This window comes from Portunus trituberculatus, chromosome 12 (genome assembly GCF_017591435.1).
Source record: "Portunus trituberculatus isolate SZX2019 chromosome 12, ASM1759143v1, whole genome shotgun sequence".
Taxonomy (NCBI): Eukaryota; Metazoa; Arthropoda; class Malacostraca; order Decapoda; family Portunidae; genus Portunus; species Portunus trituberculatus.
Window position 1 is genome coordinate 5,163,039 of NC_059266.1, and position 10,000 is coordinate 5,173,038.

Sequence of the window (10,000 nt, forward strand, 5' to 3'; positions counted from 1 at the left end):
TTACTTTTCCATTACGCTTCACCACATTACACTAGAATAGGTCCGTGATGGCGGTGGCAGCAGCTTCAGAAGGCACATATTAGGTTACGTTACTTAGATTATATTACTTCACATTACAAACGAGACACCAGATTACATTATGATAGGTTAGTGATGGGGATAGCAGCACCTCAGGACACACACATACACACACACACACACACACACACTGGTGTGCCTGGTCTCAGGCCTATCCGAAGATCGGAAATAATGAGTTCTGAGCTCGCTCCGTAGCTGTCTCGTCAGAGACTGCAGCAGATCAAACAGTGAAACACACACACACACACACACACACACACACTGAGATCCTAATAATTTACCCCTCTTCATTCCGTTTCCCTTTACCATTGACGCACCAGAAATGAGGCTACAGCGGGCTAAGTAGGTCTGGCCACCACAAGACACGGCTTTGGTAAGGTGATGTGCGTTGCTGGTCGGAAAGAGGATTAATAAGTAGGTTACTCTTTACCCAAAACATACCAGGCAGAGCGGCTGAATGGATCGATCTTATAATGAAAATGTGGCAATAAGAGGAGAAATAAGGTGAATGAGAGTGAAATGGGACTGAATAAGGATATTAAACATTACTGGGGTCATTGGTTGTTAGTTAATGTAGAGACGAAAAGTCTTTTGAATGGAGGTGAAAGGAGGTTAATTAAAAATACTTAGCATTTATCACTGATATTGGTCGTTGATTAATGTAAAGATGAAAGACAGTTAGAAAAAGAGGAGAACTGGGGTGAATAGAGGTAGAGATTTACTAGACAGTTATTGGTGATTCATTATAGGGTGTTGGTTAGTGTAGAGATGAAAACCAGCTGGTAAAGAGGAAAAATACGGGTGAGTAGGGGTGAAAGGGGATTTACTGAAGTTAAAGTAATTAGTAGTAATTGATTGCTGGTAGGTAGTTGAAAGGTAGTGCTAGTTAATGAAGGTAAGAGGTAAGAGGATAAAGGGAAAAAGAAGGTGAAGGGAGATTAACTATATTTAGGATTTATTAGAAATTAATTACGGTGCATAGTGAGAGCTGATACAGGTGTAAGGAGACTTCGAAATTACTATTGCTGGTGTAGAGAAGTAAATAACATCTAGTACAGAGATAAGGATACTATTAGACAACGATAAGGATGTTAATGGCCGCTAGTAGAGGTGTAAGGAGACTAGTTAACAGTGGCTAGCAATTATATAAGGGAACTAGGAAGCATTAGCCTATAAAGAGCAAGACCTTACAAAAAAAAAACACTGAAAACCTCAACCAAACACTCTCCTCAATTACGATGTTCCCAAACTAGTGACGAAAAAAGTATGAATTAATTTTAGATGAATGTAAAGAACCACATCGTGAAGTGGATGAAAGTCCTTACCGAAGAGTGAAGAAAGTTAATTGATAGGTGTGTTAAAGGTAAAGGTTCAATTAATCACCTGCGCGCCTTTGATGGAGGAATGACAAGCTGTGAGACGCCACGTGAACGCCTCCGCTGCTAGAGGGAAGGATATTAGGTACTGAGAGTCATCTGGTCTTGAACGCTTGATGGACACGCCTACCTCACTGTTTTGATTGGGGAGTGATGCGTGCCTCTCCTCCTCCTCCTCCTCCTCCTCCTCCTCCTCCTCCTCCTCCTCCTCCTCCTCCTCCTCCGTTTCCTTGCTTCTATCTTTGAGATTATTGTCGTTTTTTGTTGTCGGTGATGGTGGTGGTGGTGTTGTATTCTTTTCTCTTTTCTTTCTTCCTTTCATTCATTATTTCTTGCTTTCTTCTTCTTCTTCTTTCTTCTTTTTTCTTCTTCTTCTTCTTCTTCTTCCTCCTCCTCCATACATATTCGCAAACACACTCCAAACACGCTTCTTCTTGCCCTTCCCTTTCCTTCCCTTCCTTCAGGTCTACCATAACCGTGGACAAACCCTTCCCTGTGCAGCGTGTAGGAGTGTAAGCCTGATGAGCGGAACCTGTTGGCTGCTACACAAGGAGGCGTGGGCGAGGCGTGGCATTGGGATGTGCGGGGCTGTGACGTGCTATGTGAAATGATGTGCTTGTTGGAATGCGAGAGGGACTTACGTTCTGTTATATATTCTGGTCTTGTGGCTTGCTTTATTTGTGTATTTATACTCTAAATGTATTTTTAAGATTATGCTTCTATAGTTTCATGTGGTGAGCTTGTATTGTTAACTCTCAAACAGCGGGTGTTGACCAGTGACTCTTACGGACTTCCTGATTCGCTAACCGTCTAATTAATATCCGCATCGTCTTCATTCTTGCATCATCAGCCGCTTTAGTTGTGTCTTATGATAATATGCTAGTCATTTATGTAGGTTTAGTAACGATTTTGCTGTCGTAAAGAGAAGTACCACCAATTTTGCTCGTGGTTTTAAGTTAAACGATTTGTGCTTGAGATACTTTCAAAACACTTTTCAATTTTTATTTTCTTTTGTTTCTGCTCTTTTTGGTAAACCGAATTGTTTCTTGCAACTACCCTTATTTTTTTTCTTGTGTGTGTGTGTGTGTGTGTGTGTGTGTGTGTGTGTGATCCCCTCTTATATAAAAGAATATAACTATTTTTCAAAGGTTAAAATTGATTTAGTCTGGTCCTCGTGCAGTCTTCGTATTGATAGTATGACATCTTTATTCAACCAGCCATTGAACGGAGCCTCTCTTGCATTAAACAAATATCATAGCAATGTAAAAGTCCAAGCATGATTAGTTTACTCCTCATGCAGTCTTCGTATTGATAGTGTAGCATTCTTGTTTAACTATCGCCAGGATCTTGGGAGCACCCTTGACAGTCAGAGTATCTTCCACTAGAGCCTCATCATAATAATCGAGATGAGACGCTGATATATTTCAACTGCGCTCCTTTCCTTGGTCTCCTGTCTGGCAGCACCGCACCCAGGTCATCTGAAATATTCTTGCGCTGCCTCCTATGTAGACTACGTTCAAAAGACTGTTCTTGAAATGACACCTGTTTTCAGGAGGGTTTTTAAGGTCAGTCTAGGTTGATAAAATTTCTGTATGATTAAGTGGAGAAACTCTATTGAGAACCCTTCTAGTATTCTTTCTGATCTTTGAAAATTGTCGTGAGGAGAGAGCAAAGCGTTTCCGAATATGATCATTGCCACCGTGTTGGAATTCCCTCTCCTCCTTCACACACACACACACACACACACACACACACACACACACACACACACACACACACACACACACACACACCGTTATTTCAGCCATTCCGCAGCTCACTAACATTGCATTAATAGTTCTGTACTTATATATTTAAGATCAGTTCTGTTAATCACACTTTAAATTAATTTCAATCGTTAATCGCATGAAGATTAATTTCATATAATTATTATTGTTAGTGTTATTAGTTTTTTGTCGTTTTATTGTTATTGCTGTTAATACAGTATTGACTGGCTTGTCATGACCCTGGACAAAGATTCCGTTGTTATATTTCTATCACTCGTTACGAATATGCATGAGAGAGAGAGAGAGAGAGAGAGAGAGAGAGAGAGGGGTGGAGGGAAGAGGAAGTAATTGGTTGATTGAATTTAGCGGCCTTGAGTTATAACGTTTAATGGATTACGTGATGTTCAGCAAGGTTTGGGAATTCAAGGCGGACCTCCCATCCTGACCATCGGCAGCACACACAGGGCGAGTACTCACACCTACTGTTTCCAGCCATTACAGTCACATTAATATTTTTGTAGCATGCAGGTACAATACACATAGTAACACCCATACACACCCATGCATACATATTCAAGTATACACGTTACATATACATCAACACTTGCCTACACGCGCACATTTTTACACACACACACACACACACACACACACACACACACACACACACACACACACACACACACACACACACACACACACCAAGTGGCAGTTCAAGGATTAATCGCTAATTATACAATTTTGTAACACATCTCCGATCGGCAACCCCCTCCCACACCAACACACGCAGGCCCTTCCACATCACCACCACACACACACACACACACACTATCAACACACCTCAGTATCCTTGACGTCATGATCTGCCCAGTCCCAAAAACACCCACAAGTCCCTCCAACCTGTCCCACCGAGGCTAAGGAAACATTTCTCGTCATATATATAACGTAATTTCGAGGGTTTGCAAGTGTTACCTACCTCCTCGCTCTGAAAAAGGAGATGGAGGTAGAGAGGAGAAAAGAGGAGGATGAGGAACCGAGGATTGGTATAAAAATGAAATACCTCGGCTTTATATCACGATTTTTTAATTAGTGAGGTTTGCATTGTTTTGATATTCACTTTATTGATAAAAAAAAAGTGAAAAAAACTATAATAAAATCTTGTCTAGCTGTTTTTTTTTTTCGTTGATGTAACACTCGTTTTTTTATCTTTTTTTTTTTTTTTTTTTTTTTTTTTTTTGTTTATTAGCACGCTTAGGATCGTTTTGGTGTTTCATTTAAGACATTGAAATTATAAGAAATGTATCCCAATAATGATATCCAATAAGATCTAGTGTAGGATTTCATATTTTAGAATATAAAGTAAGTACCTTGTTAGATTTGAAAAAAAGTAAATCTTGTGCAACAGGAAATTTGTATTAATTTACCTAGAAAATATAGAATCTTTTTTATTTAGAATATGTAACATAATCTAGTGTAGCTGTGTTACAAGTTGTTTTAGATTTTTATTATTACTCAGCCTGAAAATATTTGTATAATCTAGGTTTTCATTGAAGTACATATAACAAATCAGAATATCTAAAACCTTTGCAGTCTAGTTACATTTTTTTTCCAACGGTCAATTCCAAACCGGATTATCAAACATATAAGAGCATAGAGTCATCAGGATGCTCCCTCCCTCTACCCGCTCAACCAAGCCGTGCCGTGAACCTGTACTCCTGTCTACTCCTCTCCGTGTGTGTGTGTGTGTCCGTCCGTCCGTCCCTTCCCCTTGACGCAGGTAACACAAGACGCGAGGGAGTGTTGCCAGGTATCGTGTCAGGTGATGGAAGCGGCCACCTCCCCCTCGCGTCTCATTACCTCACCTGGTTAACCGACTCAGGTGTTCCCATTGCCTCTTCCTCACTTAGAATACTCACGCGCACTCACACGGTTAAACGGCCTTGACTTCCACTTCGGGTGTTCATATTCGTATCCTGCTGGAATTGCGTGTGGTTTGGTGATGGAGAAGCATGATTCGTGTGTTTTTCGTGTGTATTATGTGTTTCTTTGTGTGTTTAAGGTGTTGCGTGTGTTCGTATATCTTTATCCTTTATTTGCGTGTATGTGTGTGTATGTTGTAAGTTTATTATGTTTTATTCGTGTGTAGTGTGTTTAATGTAAGAGGATTTTGTTGCCGTTGACGATAGTAGATATTGATTAGAATTATGGAGCACTTTGGTGTTGATATTCTGTGTGTTTATGTGCGGAGGGGGTTGCTGCTTCACCCATAGACCAGATCGTGTGGTCTCCTTGAACTCCTTATCTTAATCTTAATCTCTCTCTGTGAGGTTCCAGATGTGTGTGCGTGGGGGAAGGGGGGCTACGAGTGCAGCACGTGATCTTTCAAGGTCGTGGGGATGAAATCAACACACACACACACACGTGACACCTCTAGATCTGAATTTCCTAAGGCTTTAGAAACTTTTTTTTTTCTAGAGTAGTAAATGAGCGGGATTTTTTTTTTTTTTTCTTCCTTTTTAGTAGACATGTGCTAGTCCCCTTTACACACACACACACACACACACTCTCTCTCTCTCTCTCTCTCTCTCTCTCTCTCTCTCTCTCTCTCTCTCTCTCTCTCTCTCTCTCTCTCTCTCTCTCTCTCTCTCTCTCTCTCTCTCTCATCAGCGTTCAGTGATGGAAATTAATGATAAAGGATTTTATACTCAGATAAGAAATAACTTGCTGAGCTCATTAGAATTCAAATATATATATATATATATATATATATATATATATATATATATATATATATATATATATATATATATATATATATATATATATATATATATATATATATATATATATATATATATATATATATATATATGTATACACACACACACGAATGGAAAGTGAGAGAATGAGATAAATGTTGGTGTGAAGTGAAAGAGGCGTGGAAAAGAGAAAGCCGATAGTAGAGAAGAGTAAAACGAAAGAAAATTACACAAAATGAGACAATAAACTGAGTGAATGTCGACACGTGTAATAACGGAAGTGAATGGAAGACGCAGTGAAACATATGATCAAGCAATTTAAATGAAGAAAAAATATATATGAATATGTGGAAGAAGAAGAAGAAAATGTATAAGGAATAATAAAGGTGTGATGTACAAACGAAACAATTAAAAACATAAAAGACTAAAAACAACTGAAAATAACAACAAATAAATAAAAGAAAACTGAAAAAAAAACGCTTACACTTCAAACATTAAGAAAACAAGAAACAGGCAAAAAAAATAAAAATAAATAAAAATGCAAGACAAGTAGAGTCAGACTTAAGACAAACGAAACAAAAACAACGAAACTGAATCACAAACAAACAAGAAAAATAAAAATAAAAAACTGAACGGTAAAACGCGAGATGACCAAAACGACAAGAGGTTTAAAGCAAGACAAACAAAAGAATATCGGAGAATCGGCTTGAGGAGGATCGAAGCCTGTTGCCAATCCATGTTGCCTTGATAAGAGAAGGGCGTTAATCTTGCCTTGACGGGATTTGGGGAGAGGGAGGGACGAGGTGAGGTTGGTGACAGAGATAGGGGCTTGTGTTGAGAGAGAGAGAGAGAGAGAGAGAGAGAGAGAGAGAGAGAGAGAGAGAGAGAGAGTTAAGGAGCAGAAGTGCCTTTAGAGGAGGGTGTGGGTGGCTAGTATACAGAACATGAGAGATGCGAAATTGATGATGCGGGACTGAGAGAGAGAGAGAGAGAGAGAGAGAGAGAGAGAGAGAGAGAGAGAGAGAGAGAGAGAGAGAGAGAGAGAGAGAGATAACACACCACTTATAACCCCATACTTTAGTGATAGTAGTGCTGCTGGTGGCTTAAGTAGTACTAGTAGTGTTGACTATGGTGGTGGTGTTGGTGGTGGTGGTGGTGGCAGCAGCAGCTCCCGTATCAGTAACAGACATTCCAGCGCAGGGCCTCCACGCCGTCCCCGAGTGTGAGACGGGCAAAAAAACTCGCCAAACACGTCCGTCCTTGGGTCTGGTCTTGCGCGCGGGAGGTGCCAAACAAACCCTCCTCGCCTCCCACGGACCGTCCGGAGTCAGGTAGAGTCAGGCGCAGGAGTAAAAGTTACGTACCTCACTCCCTGTTCTGCTGAGAGTTTCCCATCAGTCAGAGGCCAGTATTCAGGAACGCTTTGCCCTCCCACTAAGACTGTTTTCCAAGGCCACAGAGATGATTAGCTGGGTTTTCAAGAGTCGTTTTACAAATCTAGTGTCACATTATCAAGACTTCTTCATCATGAAAAGGAAAAACACGCTACTTAACTAAAATTGAATAGTCTCCAGCAGAAATGACACTACTTTTAAAGATTATGTTTTTTTTTCTTTTCTTTTTTTTACAATTCTTGTGCCAAATTATCAAGATTCCTACATTATGAATAGGAAAAACATCCTAAAAACCTGTCATTTGTGTTAGATACTATTCAACTGCGATGTAGTTTTTTTTAAGAATATGATCCTGAAAACCTCTGATCTGTTAAAAGTCAATCATGTTTAGTGAAACTGTTCGCTGATGAGACGACGAAAGATTGAGCGAAAACAATAGCCAGATGAAGTCAGTGAAGAATGACTCTTGACGAATTATATAAGTTAAAAATTTCTCAGTCCAGCTGAAATCCTCTGATCTGTCAAGAGTCGGTTATATTTTCTTAAGACTGCCAGCTGATAAGAGGTGTAAGAGATTGAGTCAAAGGTAATATACAGGGAGAAAATTGACTTTTAACTAGGGTTGTTTAATCATGTAAACTTAAGATTTTCCCTTACTCATAAAACCTCATGTATATACATTTCGAATTACTCAGACTACATGCGACTCAGTTACGCAGTTGATGAGAGGGCTTATGAATTTGAGAGAAAAACAATAGACAGTGGAGATTGTAAACTTTAGACCAAGGTTGTACTATTATATAAGCTATAAAAAAAAAATAGTGGTGAGCTATTGGGGGAGGGGGAAGTATAAAGAAATCGTATTATTCTGACGTTTGCCGAAGATGTGATTTGATATTGTGATAAACGAAGGTAAAGAGACGCTATCATGATTTTCCAGGAGTGAAGACTGCAGGTTGTTGTTTACCGTTGGAGTATTGCTTAGGTAGTTAGTGAGGAGGAGGAAAACTTAGCGGGTCGTGTCGCAGAGGAATATTAATGGCGGAGAGAGTTAGTGAGCGAGAGGACGCGGAAGATTTTTCACATTGAACATTTTATTTATGTTTGGGAACTCAAATGGCGTGACCTGGTGACCTTGGGAGCCACCAGTATGTTGCAAGGCATTGTGGGTCAGGGTCATGTGATGGCGTAAAGGCCAGGTGAAGGGTTTGGGCAGGAAGGTGAAGAGGAGGAGGGTACAGGCTGGCTTACTAGTGGAAGGTGGTGGATGACGGGAGATAGTCTAGGGTGACGGGAGGTACCCTGGCTTGGGGAAAGAATAATAGGAATTAGACTGGCTTATTAATAGGTGATGAGAGGCAGTCCGGCTTAGAGAGAGGTGATGAGAGGTAGTCAGAAAAGGGTGATAGGAAGTAGTCTGGCTTAGAAAAGATAATGGTAGGTAATCTGTATAAGAAGAGATAATAGGAGGTACCTCGGGTAGGGAGAGGAAGTGATGGGAAGGCATCCTATAGAAAAAGAAGAGAATCCATACGTCTTCTCAAGAATGGAATCGGAATGTCTTGACGTTGCGTGTGCGTGACTTCTTAGGTACTGTTGTGACGGGGGCGTGAGGGGCGTGTCGCTCGTGACTGTGGGGTGTGAGGGCTTGCGGCGAGAGGAACAGAGGGCTTAGAGGGAGATGGGAAGCCAGATATAAGCGACTAGTCATTGTTTTGACTTACGGAAGCATGGGGAAGGTACTCAAATGCGCAGCAAACGAGGGGAGGAAGAAATAATTGGTGCGTGAAGTGTGTGGACGGTGAAATATTGACGATACCGTGATGAGGAAGGAAAACACGCGACTATTGTTGTTGTGGCGTGAATAACGCGTCAGTGATGAAGCTGTGGGCGGGTTCATTAGTAAACACTGGTGGAGCTGCGGGAAGAGGGAGAAGGAGAGGAAGAGGAGGCAATCTGATGGGAAGAATATTAAATGAAGTGCCGGAAGGATTTTACCATTACTGTGGGAGAAAGTGGGAATGGTAGTGACAGTGACGGTGATGGTGGAGGTGATAGTGACGATAAAGAGGTTGATTTTGTGGGTTACCGCTGCACTGGTATACGGAGTGAAAGTAAAGTCTTGATACAGCTTCGTTCTCTTAATCATCTCTGTCATCTCAACGTTCCAGACTACTTTTCAGCTGATAGTATAAATTATTGGGGTATTCAAGGGTGCTCGTGTGGTTCTGGTTACACAAGCAAAATTAAGAATTCTGCTCCACCAACGGAAAAAAGTTAAACATTTTATCCCTTTGAAATTAGTCAACGGGAGTCAAAATATCTAAGAATACGGGTGTTACATAATATTACACTGTTCTAGTTGGTGGAAGAGCAGCCCTTACGCATTCCTTAACAAGCAGTCAAGCCCCAAAGGTTACTGCGCATTCAACAGGAACAACACCCACTAGAACCGGACTGATAATTTCTGTGGCTTTTGAAATTGTTCTTATGGGAGTCTGCAGTGTTGAGGAATACGGATTTGATGTGCAACAATTCACAGCGCTGAAAATGACGTCTGGAATTTGTATAAGCATTTACAGCGAAAAATAAGGATAAAAGAGAAGATTTAGCAATTTCTAGGCTGT

At 40.6% G+C, this 10,000-nt stretch overlaps 1 protein-coding gene across 2 annotated transcripts in view; it reads left to right on the plus strand.

Moving 5' to 3' along the window:
• The window catches only part of LOC123502764 (atrial natriuretic peptide receptor 1-like), a 141,183-nt gene that overhangs the window by 76,016 nt on the left and 55,167 nt on the right, over window positions 1-10,000 (plus strand). The window contains exon 1 of one of the 2 annotated variants that reach the window (XM_045252012.1): window positions 7,024-7,310. The exons of the other annotated variant lie outside the window; for it this stretch is intronic. The gene's annotated coding sequence lies outside the window, so the exon portion shown is untranslated. Of the gene's footprint in view, window positions 1-7,023; window positions 7,311-10,000 lie in introns of those variants that run through there. 2 annotated transcript variants of the gene reach the window in all.